The sequence below is a fragment of the Schistocerca serialis genome, chromosome 8, assembly GCF_023864345.2.
Source record: "Schistocerca serialis cubense isolate TAMUIC-IGC-003099 chromosome 8, iqSchSeri2.2, whole genome shotgun sequence".
NCBI classification, from domain to species: domain Eukaryota; kingdom Metazoa; phylum Arthropoda; class Insecta; order Orthoptera; family Acrididae; genus Schistocerca; species Schistocerca serialis.
The window spans coordinates 407,345,854-407,360,454 of NC_064645.1; the positions used below are offsets into that span (position 1 = coordinate 407,345,854).

At 39.0% G+C, this 14,601-nt stretch overlaps 1 protein-coding gene across 2 annotated transcripts in view; it reads right to left on the bottom strand.

The window, feature by feature from the left end:
• LOC126416703 (centrosomal protein of 120 kDa-like) overlaps positions 1 to 14,601 on the bottom strand; it is a 194,418-nt gene that overhangs the window by 84,696 nt on the left and 95,121 nt on the right. The gene's annotated exons all lie outside the window — the stretch shown is intronic.

A 14,601-nucleotide genomic window follows, 5' to 3' on the forward strand; every position in this document is an offset into this window, starting at 1 on the left:
CACGTATGTAGGTACAGCACTGTCTCTTATAGTATAACTAATATATTAAATATATTACATATATATCTAAAAACAAAGATGATGTGACTTACCAAATGAAAGTGCTGGCAGGTCGACAGACACACAAACAAACACAAACATACACACAAAATTCAAGCTTTCGCAACAAACTGTTGCCTCATCAGGAAAGAGGGAAGGAGAGGGGAAGACGAAAGGAAGTGGTTTTAAAGGAGAGGGTAAGGAGTCATTCCAATCCCGGGAGCGGAAAGACTTACCTTAGGGGGAAAAAAGAACAGGTATACACTCGCACACACGCACATATCCATCCACACATACAGACACAAGCAGACATATTTAAATATGTCTGCTTGTGTCTGTATGTGTGGATGGATATGTGCGTGTGTGCGAGTGTATACCTGTCCTTTTTTCCCCCTAAGGTAAGTCTTTCCGCTCCCGGGATTGGAATGACTCCTTACCCTCTCCTTTAAAACCACTTCCTTTCGTCTTCCCCTCTCCTTCCCTCTTTCCTGATGAGGCAACAGTTTGTTGCGAAAGCTTGAATTTTGTGTGTATGTTTGTGTTTGTTTGTGTGTCTGTCGACCTGCCAGCACTTTCATTTGGTAAGTCACATCATCTTTGTTTTTAGATATATATTTCCTACGTGGAATGTTTCCCTCTATTATAACCATATCAAATATATTACATACGTATTTATAATAATACCAGGGTAAGAACAAGTTCAAATAATAATACTGGCCATAATCAACCATCAAAAGTTTATTAATGGACAAAAGGTTATTTTTAATGAAACAATTTGATTTTGAAACATAATAAAAATGTATAATTTAATTTACGATAGAACACATTCGAGAAAGTCTTGTATGCTGTAAAAGCAATGCTTTGTTATGAGTGCTCTTAAGATTTTTTAAAATTTTGTTGATCTTGAATACTTTCTACTTGGGAGATGGTTGTAGAGTTTGATTCCCATATGTTTAACACTGTTACTATACAGTTTGGTAGAATGGGGAGCTAGTCTTTACAATTTTTTTGACCTTGTGTCATGAAGGTGGCTGTCCAGTCTCCTGTGCAATCTGTTGATGTTTTGTTTAATAAAACAGAGAAGTTCAAATATATATTGGCTAGACAAAGGCAAAATGTTTAATTTTTTAAAGAGCAGTTTACATTTTCTCTTTCCTTTCCATTCAGGATTATTCTGACTCCTTTTTCATCATCATCATCATCATCATCATCATCATCCATCCCTCACTGAGTGGAGCATAAAGCAAACTGCTTAGCCTGGAAATGATCATGTCAATGTGGCTTTTCTATGTGAATGTATCAGTGATGTCAATCCCTAAGAACTTTGTTTCACTGACAAATACTACATTGCTGCCACTTTGTGTTACTGTTGGAACCTGGGGAGTTCTGATGTGAATGGTGTGGAATGTTGGGCATACCGTCCTTTTTCCATTTAGAAGTAGTCTATTTTATGCAAGCCTTGAGTCTAGTTGGCTTGTATTTCTATAAACTGCTGACTGAAGAGATTCAACTCATTTCGATATAAGGATATTTGTATTATCAGTGAAGAGAAATACTTTGCTAGTGGCTAAGTGGAAGGGAGGTCATTTATATAAGTAGAAATAACAAAGGATCTAGAACACAACCCTGTATGTGACTTGTATAGATGAGTGCACCCCATTTAGAATCCTGATTGCTTGAATTTATTTGTACGAATGTTCTGTGCTCAGTCTTTAATATAGTTGCTGAGCCAGCCGTGGATAGTTCCCCTTATCCCACACGAATGCAACTTTTGCAACAGTATGTTGTGATTTGACAACAAGATGTATAGTAGTATCAAGAAATCCCTAGAGTGCATCAGTAGTGGTTTTATTTTCTTGGAACCCATACCGAGCAGAAGAAAGAATGTTATTTTTTCTAGTAAATGATTTTAGTCTGGCATCCACTGCATATTCCAATATACGGACAGCTCAAACAGAAGAGAAGTAAAACTTGTAGCCACTGTTGTAAGATATTTCAGTCTGGAGAAGGAAATTTAAGTTAACCTTTTACATTTTGCCAAAGTGTCATGTGAAACTGCTCAAATTATGACTTAATAACTTTTGCAGTGTGTGAAAAAATACAAACTCAAAGAAAAGTTGCTTTGTTAAACCACTAATAATATTAACAGTCATTTTAGTGATGTGAAAAGAAAGGGGAATGAAAAAGTGTCCAGAAAAGTTCAAAGTGGTTTAAGTAATTTCAAAAATGTGCCCAGCATTGGACCTAAGAAAATATGATATTATGTCCTGGGTTGAACCCAAAAGAAATATGGCAAGCCTATATAAAACACAAAAAACAAAGCTCAAAGATAATGGTATTAAACTGTTACCGCAGATATAGATGACTGGCTGATTATGAAACTAAAAATGGATGAACAAGTCACTATAGAACATACTAAACCCTCAAATCTAAGAGTTTGGGCTAGAATTTGAAAAATTTAAAAACTATTGAAACACATCCCACACACAGCTTGTCATCAGCTAAAATATACTGCTGCACTTTCAAAAGAATATGAAATGTACTCTTTTAAAATGTGACATATTTAAATAAGATCACCAGACATAATAGTAGCAACCTCCTTAAAAGAGCCTACTGGTCACTTTGCAGTGTAGGAATGGTGCAGAACTAGTACCAGGATGCCATGCAAAACTCCACCAGTGACATAGCTCACGGCAGTGGAACGATGTGTATGTGCCAGTCAGTCATATGGAATCAGTGAAGTAAGATGGGTTGACATGAGGACGTGCCAGAAAGACACAAAGGAGCTGTCATGTTAGGCCATGTTCATGACCACATTGAGAATGAAATTACCTGATATGATGGTGTATCAATATCGACAGTCCAACACAAATGTGAAGTAATGGCATTGTACAAACAAGTCATCTTAGTTGTGCCATCACATCAGGCACAAAATATCATTGGGATACGTACATTTTCGTCTTCTGTGTTATGTTGTTTATGAAACTTCCTGGCAGATTAAAACTGTGTGCCGGACCGAGACTCGAACTCAGAACCTTTGCCTTTCGCGGGCAAGTGCTCTACCAACTGAGCTACCCAAGCACGACTCACGCCCCGTCCTCACAGCCTTACTTCCGCCAGTACCTCGCCTCCTACCTTCTATGTTGTTTATTTTCTACATGCTCTCAAGATGTTTGGGTCAAAAAGGACTCAGTTTTTTTCTGTCTCCTGTAGGTATACTTTTACACTTTTGTGTACTGAAATCATAAATAAAGCTATAATTTAGATAGTTTAAAACAAACTGGGTAACAGAATAGCACAATAATACAATAATAAAATATTAACCCTTTCTCTGCAACAAATGTGCTCTTTGCATTTCATGCTGAGATAGCTCTTGTTGTGGATGTACTGTTCACCAAATCCTGGTGCCTGTGCTGAGAGATGGTGTTCCAGCCAATATGAAATACTTCTCATCCTATTTTTCAAAAACTACTAGGTGAAAAAAAATTGATTTTTGCACATCTTACGATTTGACATCTGCATCTGAATAAAGAACTCAATTTCTTTTCATTGTCCATCATACTTACTGCTCTGCATCAAATTAAGTAAAACATTGCATGAAATTTTGAAGAGTTCACAGAGGTACAAATGCACTGACAAAACTTTACATATGGTCAGTTTTGGCTCATGCAGTGCAGTAAATGAAACATAGGTAAGCTATCAAAATATCATTTAAAATTGAGAGCAGAATGGTATCTCATTCTGTTCTTGAGTTATTGGGTTTGATAACGGATGGATGGTCAGACACGACGCGCCCAGTTCCATCCATGCGGACATGCCGGCTGCTATGAAATACTAATCATCCATTTATCCATTTCAAAGAAAACTATTAGGTGAAAAAAAAACTGATTTTTCCTATCTTACAGTCTGATATCTTCACTTGATACAGGACTTAATTGCTTTTAATTACACGCTATAGTTACAGTGCTGCATTAAATTAAGTAAAACGTTACACCCGATTTTAAAAATCTTGTAGAGGTAAAAATGCATTGTGTATGGTTGATCTACATCTATATATCTACGTCTACATATATACTCTGCTAGCCACCAAGCGGTGTGTGGCGGAGGGCACAATTCGTGCCAAAGTCATATTTTCCCCCCTCTGTTCCACTCGCGGATCGCGGGAGGGAAAAACGACTGTCTGAACACCTCAGTACGAGCTCTAATTTCCCTTATCTTTCAATGGTGATCATAGCGTGATTTGAAAGTTGGTGGTAATAATATATGCTCTGCATCCTCGGTGAAGATCGGATTTTGGAATTTAGTGAGCAGCCCCTTCCGTTTAGTGTGCTGTCTATCTGCAAGTGTGTCCCACTTCAAACTTTCTATGAGATTTGTAATGCTCTTGTGATGGCTAAATGTACCAGTCACAAATCTTGCCACTCTTCTTTGGACCTTCTCATTATCTTGAATCAGACCCAACTGGTAAGGGCCCCATAGAGATGAACAATGCTCCAAGACTAGATGAACTAACGTAATGTAAGCTATTTCCTTTCTTGAAGGACTGCATCGCTTCAGGATTCTACCAATAAACTGCAATCTAGAGTTTGCCTTACCTGTTACTTGTGCAATCTGATCATTTCATTTTAGATCGATTCGAAAAGTCACACCCATATACTTGACGGATGTTACCGCTTCCAAAGACTGGGCATTTATTTTGTACTTGTACATTAATGGGGATTTTTGCCTTGTTATATGCAGTAGGTTACATTTACTAATATTGGGAGATAACTGCCAGTCACTACACCAAGCATTTATTTTCTGCAAATCCTCACTGATTTGATCACAACTTTCGTGTGATATTAGTTTACTGTAGACTACAGCATCATCGGCAGTCTAATGCCGCTGGCAATGCTATCAACCAGATCGTTTATGTAAATCATAAAAAGCAGTGGACTGATTACGCTGCCCTGGGGCACACCTGAAGTTACGCTTGTTTCTGTTGAAGTCACCCCATTCAGGACAACATACTGCTCCCTGTCTGTTAGAAAACTTTCTATCCAACTGCGTATGTCATCGGATAGACCGTAAGCACGCACTTTTTGGAGCAAGCGACATTGCAGAACTGAGTCGAACACCTTTCAAAAGTCAAGGAATATGGCATCAACCTGGGAGATGGTATCTAGAGTCTGTTGTATATTATGCACAAAGAGGGCCAGCTGTGTCTCGCATGACCGCTGTTTCCTAAAATCGTGCTCGTTTCTGCAGATGAGCTTCTCACAAGGGAACCTCCCCATCGCACCCCCCTCAGATTTAGTTATAAGTTGGCACAGTGGACAGTCCTTGAAAAACTGAACACAGATCACTCGAGAAAACAGGAAGAAGTTGTGTGGAACTATGAAAAAAATAAGCAAAACATACAAACTGAGTAGTCCATGCACAAGATAGGCAACATCAAGGATAGTGTGAGCTCAGGAGCACCATGGTCTCGTGGTTAGCATCTGCGGAACGAGAGGTCCTTGGTTCAAGTCTTCCCTCAAGTGAAAAGTTTACTTTCTTTATTTTCTCGCAAAGTTATGATCTGTCCGTTCGCTCATTGATGTTTCTGTTCACTGTAATAAGTTTAGTGCCTGTGTTTTGCGACTGCACCGCAAAACCGTGCGATTAGGAGACGAAAGGACGTGCCTCTCCAATGGGAACCGAAAACATTTGATCGCAAGGTCATAGGTCAACTGATTCCTCCACAGGAAAACACGTCTAATATATTCTATACGACACTGGTGACGGCATGTGCGTCACATGACAGGAATATAATATTTTGGAGAGTGAAGTTGATTATGTGTGAGTGCTTGAACTTTGATAATTGACACACGATCACGTAAACAATACTGCTCTATGTACCTGTGCAGCTTCATAAAATCACAGAATCTTTTCACAAAGTATTTCACTTGCCAAAAACCAAACACATCTAACGGTTGCACAAGAGGTGTACAACCTGGAGGAATGGTAAACACGTTATACCATACAATATGCTCTGAACAAAGCAGGATTTCTTTTACCTACATTTTATTTATGTTTGCAGGAAAAAAATGGTGTATTTGGACCGCAAGTTCAGCAACAGGTGAATAGGGTACTTGCAGGCATTGTACAATTTTAGTGTGGGAGTAGACGTGTTTACCATTCCTCCAGGTTGTACACCTCTTGTGCAACCGTTAGATGTGTTTGGTTTTTGGCAAGTGAAATACTTTGTGAAAAGATTCTATGATTTTGCAAAGCTGCACAGGTACATAGAGCAGTATTGTTTACATGATCGTGTGTCAATTATCAAAGAATCGGAAACTTCCTTAAGGGATCGAACAATTGTCGAACATTTGTATGACTATTTCCTACATTTGTTGATAAACAGTATGTGTGGTGATGATGATACCTTGCTGTTTGCAGCTGGTCTACAGTACATTCTGTGTCGCCTTCTCCAACTAACGATAACGTGCAAATCGAATTCATTTCATAGTTAAAACTGGACTGATCTGTGTTGATAATATATGCGTCTTCATACTGTTGGAATCTGACATTAGTTTCTGTAACAAACATCTTGGAACACTCTAAAAGTTCTTCCAGTTTATTCGAGTAGTTCTTACTTACATATTTCGTAATCTTCCTGCTCGTAATTTTGTATTTTCTTTTGAACATGACAAGCCAATGAGATGAAGCCTTGAAGTCCAGGCCGATTTGTTTAGCGTAATGCAATCCCCAAATCTGTAAGATTGTATCATGCACTGCACTTAATTCATTTCTGGCTTTAATAAATTGTTGGTATACATGGTTTTCTAGTTCACTGAACTTCTATCTTCGAATTCCACCTCGTTCCATGACTTCTTTGCAATATTTAATTGTGCTTTTCTTCTCCATCCCTTTAAATTTCTTAAATTTATTTGTTACTTCACTCCATAATCTATATTTGCGTCTTTAAATTGGTTTGGACAGTACCCTGTATTGGAGCATTTCCTACATGTAACCCAAAGAAATACCATCAGATTGAAGTCGCAGTATTTCCTCTTTGTGTTCTTCATACAGATCGTCAACAATCTCATCATCTGGTACATACAACCCCGCAGCAATCAGCAAGGTATCATCATCACCACACGTACTGTTTATCAACAAATGTAGGAAATAGTCATACAAATGTTCGACAATCGTTCGATCCCTTAAGGAACTTTCCGATTCCTTACAGTTTGGGAAATATTCATTGACCTTGTTATTGAAGTCGCGAGCTATATTTGCTGGATTCATATTGCCCATGGAATACATCTCACGTATTTAATGCACTCTTGTCCAAAGTAGCGAACAGTCAACTGCCAGCCAGGGAGCCTCATTAGCAGGAATACTCTCTCTATCCTTGATGTTGCATATCTTGGGCATGGACTACTCACTTTGTGTATTTTGCTTATTTTTTTCATAGTTCCATACAACTTCTTCCTGTTTTCTTGAGTGATCTGTGTTCAGTTTTTCAAGGCCTACCCACTGTGCCAACTTATAACTAAATCTGAGGGGGGTGTGATGGGGATGTTCCCTTGTCAGAGTCTAGAAAGGTCATTATGTCTGAACACAAAATATGTTCCATGATTCAACAACAAATTGATGTCAGTGAAACTGGCCGGTAATTATGTGCATCCGATTTTCTACCCTTTTCATAGATTGCTATGACCTGGGCCTTCTTCCAGTCCCATGGAACTTTCCACTGTTCAATGATCTCTGACAGAAATGGATAAGAATGGTGGTAGCATAGTCAACATATAATCTTACGGGGATACCATCTGGGCCAGATGCCTTCCTGGCGGCAAAGGATCTTAACTGTTTTACAATCCCAGATACTATGTCAGCCATCTTTGCATTTGTTCGATAATTGAAAGGGGGAATGGTGCTGCAGTCCTCTACTGTAAACAAGTTCTTGAAAGCTAGGTTTAGAATTTTGGCCTTCTGTTTATCATCATCAGTTACATCACCCGTACTGTCAGCAAGAGAAGGTATTGAATTATTTGTAGCGTTCATAGATTTTACATATGACCCAAATTTTTTGGGGTTATTTTTAGAATCTGCAGATAAAATATTGCTTTCAAATTCATTAAAAGAATCTATCATTGTCCTTCTGACAGCTGCTTTCATTTCACACAATTTCTGTTTGTCAGCAGGGCAGTGACTATGTTTAAAACGACTGTGCAAAATTCTCTGCTTTCTCAGCAACTTCCTAATATGTTTGTTGTACCAAGGTGGATCCATTCCCTTCCCTATATTTTTGCTAGGCACATACTTCTCTAGCACATGGTGGACAATACCCTTAAATTCTAACCAAAGATGCTTAATATCTTTGTGTCCCACAGTGAATGCTTGGAGCTGACAATGAAGATATTCATTAATGACACTTTTATTTGCTTTCCCAAACAAGAAAACTCTATGCTGTTGCTTTGGTGTTTTTTTCAAGTACCACTGACATAGAAGCCACAATGACATTATGGTCGCTAATACCTTCTCCTAGATAAACTTTCTCAAAAATATCAGGTCTGTTTGTCGCCAAGATATCTAACATGTTCCAATCTCGAATTGGTTTTCTAACCAATTGCTCAAGGTTGTATGTTGAGAGTGCTCCTAGAATAACTTCACACGAATCTTTGCTTCTGCCCCCTGTGATAAACATGTAATTTTCCCCGTCAATTGATGCCAGATTAAAGTCTCCACCTATAACTAATGGATAATTTGGATATTTATTTCCTATGTACTCAAGTCTTTCCCTGAAACGTTCTGTGACATCTGTTGCGGATGCTGGTGGTCTATAAAAACATCCTAATACAATGGTCAGTCCCTGTCTGATTGACAGCTTTATCCAGACTATTTCACGGTCCAACCCAGTATCGACCTCCACTGCGTTTAAACAGCTTTTAATTGCAATGAACACACCACCTCCCATAGCATCAGTCCTATCCTTCCTAAACATTGTCCAATCCAAGTTCAAAATTTCACTGCTTTTTATGTCTGGTTTCAACCAGCTTTCAGTACCTAACACAATATTGGCATCACTACTGTTTATTTCAGAGAGTAACTCGAGGATCTTGCTACAGACACTTCGACAATTTACTAACATGAGATTAAGCATATTTAAATCCTTTGGAATGAACTGCTTAGGCGAACTAACAATTTTTACAGTTGGCGCACCCACATCACTGACATGAAATGGTAATTTTTCAGGCCAACGGTTTGCTTCCCGTGGGGAGGGACCTAATCTAAAAAAAAACCATGTGCATGCCACAAGTACTGTGCTACCCATGTAGCTGCTTCCTGTGTTGATTTTAGTTCATACAATGCTGTGAATGAAATGTAGATAAGATATCAAACTTTTATTTAAAACTGCGGAAAGAAGGCTATCTCATTTCTTCTTGAGTTATTGGGTTTAATGTCTGAAGGATGGTCATGCGCAACATGCCTATTCACATCCTTGCACATCACAAATCCTGTGATCATAACAACCTTCATATCTTGTAAATGATTCAAGATAATGAAACAAGGTTTTCTGCAAATAATAACATGCTATGAGGAACATATGTTGTATGATAAAAACTTGGAACTTTTTTTATTCACAGAGATATGGAAGTAACTCATTTGCAGTTGTGAGAGGTTGCCGGCTCAGGATGCACTTAAGATGTCCGTAGTAGTTACGGAAACCCAAGCAGTGTGTGTTTACATGTCCACAACACATGAGGATGGCCGTAGCAAGATGTGTATACATGTATACATGCCCACAGCAATGAAAGTGTTAAAATGATATGTGTCAAGTTGCAGACAACCACAGTTAAATGACTCTCACATAACTCTTTTGGTCACAGCTTTCATCAGTAAAATACTCACACACACACACACACACACACACACACACACACACACACACACACACACACACACACACACACACACCTCAACTCCAGCATCCCCGGCCTGAGATGTTGGAGTTGGCAGTCGTGTGTGTGCAAGGTGTGCTTGCTTGCTTGTGTGTGTGTGTGTGTGTGTGTGTGTGTGTGTGTGTGTGTGTGTGTGTGTCTGTGTGTGTGTTGTCTGCAATTTGACGTGTCTTCTTTAGAGCAAGTAGCAATCTGTCTTTTCCTGCATTGTTGATATTCCTATCTGGGGTTTCCATTGTTTGAAAATGATACATGTGTTGATTTTATTATTCTATGCCTAACCTTAACTAAAATGTTTTACATGTGTGTGTAAGATGTTTCTTGCAAGTGAATTTTTACACATAGCACAGTTCACTGAACTTCGTTATTAGTTTGTCCACATAGACGACATCTGCATCTCTTCTTACTCCTCGAATCATTTTCTTCCAATGTGGAGTGTGCATGTGCATACATAATTATTACATCATCATATACTATGCAGCATAGGATTGTTTAAAATTTTGATTATCATATACCAACTGACACTTGTGAGTCAGCTCTTTGAGATGCTATGCAGCATATGATCGATGCGACTTCTTGCAACAATGAAAAAAATGCAAGCCTAGCTGCTACAAAATGTGCTTGCTGCTTTAATGTTTAGGGAGCAAACTATGGATTTTAGACAAACCCAAGCACTCAAGTTTATCAAGACGACATAATTTTTGTAGAAGACACAATATTTTGAGGGTTAGTAGCTATCAGAAAAGCACTCTGTTTAGCAATGTCGGTATGCTACTCGCTTGGAAGTGGAGCTGTAGATGGCTGCAGTGTAAGTCCCAGTCTTTGACTTCTGGATGAAATGGCATAAAAGGTGGTGATGGTCATGGGATGCTGTTCTAGCTTCATGAGTTGCAGCAATACAAGCTGCTGCTGTTGCTCCAGAATTGCCTTTTGAAATTGCAGCTGTTACTTTCATTGTTCTTGTTGTGCCTGCTGTTGCATTTGAAGTTGCAGCTGTTACTCCGTAGTTTCATGAGTTCAAGATTCATGATCACTGATACTCTGTTTTCCTCACACATGTGCTAAGTTTGAATCCCTGTCACCAATATTACACCTGCTATGGTGCAACACACTCTTTATTGCACATAAAATATTGGTACACTAAAAAGTAGATACACTGTAATCACTGGATAGTACACAATTCTAGTCCACACTAGGTCATTGTAAATTGTCAAATACACCAACAAAATAAACTAGATTGTCCACAGCAAACAAATCTGTCAATAATCTGTAGTATAGCAATAAAAAACATAGTCCAGCTGAAATCCACCATACAACCAAGTCATGAAAGAATAGTGCAAGCGAATTGGAGACTTTAACACAGTGGAATTTGATGTGCCTTGCATTCAACTGGGAGCACGGTTTTATCTCTGGCTGGATGTCAGCAGCCAGGTCCTTGTGACATCCTGGCACCTCGTACTGGATGCTAATAGTGGACATAGCAGGGTACTAACCTCACTATCAAATAAAAGAGAAACAGAAACTATTGCAGGCTGTATTAAAATGTAATTCATGACCTAACATTCCTCTATGACAACAGAAACAAAGCAACTCATTCCCTAAAAAAATTCTTAAAATGGAAGTCAAAACTGGCATCCAAGTACCTTATATAAAGATTCAGCACATGGGAAATAGTTTTGCAGTATCTTGATGGACTACTCAGTTTGCCAAAATATCCGAAGTACCTCACTCAAATACCTAGGAGTAATTATCTAATCTTCAGGATTAAATCTTGAACCAAACAGAGAGATAACCTCTGCATTACAAAATGCCTACAAAACCATTTGAAACAGATAACAAAAATCATTATCTAAGAATGCAAAACTAAGACATTAAAACACATTAATCATGTCACAAGGATTACAAAAATGGGTAATCTTAATGAATAGAGGCCGATCAAGGCACAGAAAAGCAAGAAAGAAAAATTCCAATGAAAATACGAGGGTCATTTCAAAAACCATGGCAAATATTTTATGTCTCAAAAATGGCAAAACAAATTAAAAAATTCCAAATATGCAAATGGAGGGTTGGGTTGTTGGGGGGAAGAGACCAAACAGCGAGGTCATCGGCCTCATCGGATTAGGGAAGGATGGGGAAGGAAGTCAGCTATGCCCCTTCAAAGGAACCATCCCAGCACTTGCCTGGAGCAATTTAGGGAAATCACGGAAAACCTAAATCAGGATGGCCAGACACGGGATTGAACCGTCATCCTCCCGAATGCGAGTCCAGTGTGCTACCACTGCACCACTTTGCTCGGTATGCAAATGGAAAGTTAGTTCATATGTAAATATTGTGTGTAGGAAGATGTATGAACACACACACACACTTCCATAAAGATATAGCATGAGAAAAATGATGAAACAAGTTTGATCTTTTGAAATGTGTCTTATTGTCATTTGCAACGGTATACAATAGTACAGGGCAGGAACATGAACCTGTGACATCTCAGAGTCCCTCAAAATAATCTCCCAACAAATCCGTCACACACTGCCAATGCTGTAGAAGATGCTGAATACCCATGGCCTCACCACGAGTGAATCATCGCATCTCACATGTCATTGTTGTGGCAATGTTGTCATGTTTGAAAGTGTTTTCCACACAATGGCTCTTTCAGTTTTGGTATAAGGTCATAATCACAAGGTGATAAATCTGGTGAATATGGTGGATGATCCAGTACTTCTCATCCTCATCGCTTGAGCACATTCCACACACACATTGCTGTATGTGCTCTCATGTTGTCCTGAAGAATTAATGCATTGTGTAGCCATTCAGGACATTTCTCCTGAATAGCCTGTCATAGGTTTCATTGCAGGGAAGTGCAGCAGTAGTACAGTGCATTAACAGTTTGTCCACGTGGAACAAAATGGCACAAAAACCACTCCTCTAATGTCACAAGCTATAATGACCATTAACTTCACAGAAGAGCACTGTGATGAAATTTCTGTCTGTGTGGTGAACCTGGATGACACCATTAAGGAACTGGTGTTTCAGTTCTGGCTGATAGGCTCTGGCCCAGAATTCATCCATGGTGATGATTCTTGCAAGCATATTGTCTCTCTCCTCCTCACAATGTGCTAGATCCACATGAGAAGTTTTGTAATGTTTTCACTTTTCTACTTCACATAGTGCATGAGACACCCACTTTATAGCAACTTTATGTATGTGTAGCTCATTGTGTAAAATCCTGTAGATTGTTATCTTCTCAGTACCTGTACACAAGCTCTGGATGATCTGGGTGAGCACAGCCATATGCACACTGACAGGCCGCTTGGATTGGTGCATGTCGCCCATTGCACCTCTGCCAAGCTTGACAGCATCTACCCACTGAGCAACCATTCAGTATGGTACAGCAGTATTTCCTGCCACTTTCAGAAGCTACTTGTGTCTTTATCATGCATTCATTCCATGGTGAACTGCAATCTTTACGTAAGAGCACTGTTCAAGTTGGGTAACATCCCTACTGAATAGCTGCTCAACTCACACTGTGGTCTCTTTTCATGCTTCATTCTCCTGGAAAGAACTACCATCTAGTATCACATTATGTTACTGTGGATTCTTGGGGAGACTCCTGATGCCATGGAATGCACATAGTTTGTAATGTACTAGGGTGTGTTGTTGCAACTGATGGTAAAATATGTTTGAAACGACAAAATTTGTTTCATCTTTCTTCTCATGTTACATCTTTATGGCAATATGTATGTTCATCTATCTCCCTACAAGTAATGTTTACATATGAACTAACTTTCCATCTGCATATTTCAGAAGTTTTTTATTTGTTACCATTTTCGAGACAACAAATAGTTGCCATGACTTTTGCAATGACCCTCACATTTGGCTGTGTCTGAATAGGCGAATTCAGATGTAAAGGGAATCTCAGGAATAATATCAGAATTTTGAGAAAATATCTCACACTTTCAGAAAAAGATGATTAAATACTGAAGTTACATTCTAACAATGAGTAATATCAGGCTGATCAAAGGAATCCTTAAGTCTTGCCATCACAATGAAAGGCGAGATCAATGAGCTGCTTGGAACACTGGCATTACAAGTGACACAGCACAGAATAAATCTGCATTCAAAACACTTGTTGAGGATCATAAATTTTCTGAATGAATTTTCTCTCTGCAGCCATTCAAGCATGACTCACAGCTTTGCATCTGCCAGTACATTTCTCCAATCTTCGAAAATCCACCTGCGTACCTTGCTGGACTAGCATTCCTGTAAGAAAAAATGTAGCACAGAAATGGCATGGATAGTTAACTCAGTACAGCACTTGCCCCTGAAAGGGAAAAGTTTCCCTTTTCAAATCCCAGTCCAGTACAGTTTTGATCTGCCAGGAAGTTTCAAATTAACAGACATTCTGCAGCTGAGTGGAAATTCATCCCGGCAACAATGCTCTTCTTTCAAATTCAGATACGACAGAGCTACTGGTGGGAGCAAAATTTTGAGGGAAACACGAGTCACGATCAGATAGATCAGTCATTTGAGAACTTGTCCACAAAATGCAAAGGTAGAGGTTCAAGTTCTGGTCCATCATGCAGTTTTGATCTGCCAGAAAGTTTTAATCATACGTTTGCAGACAAAGCAAAAGCTGGAA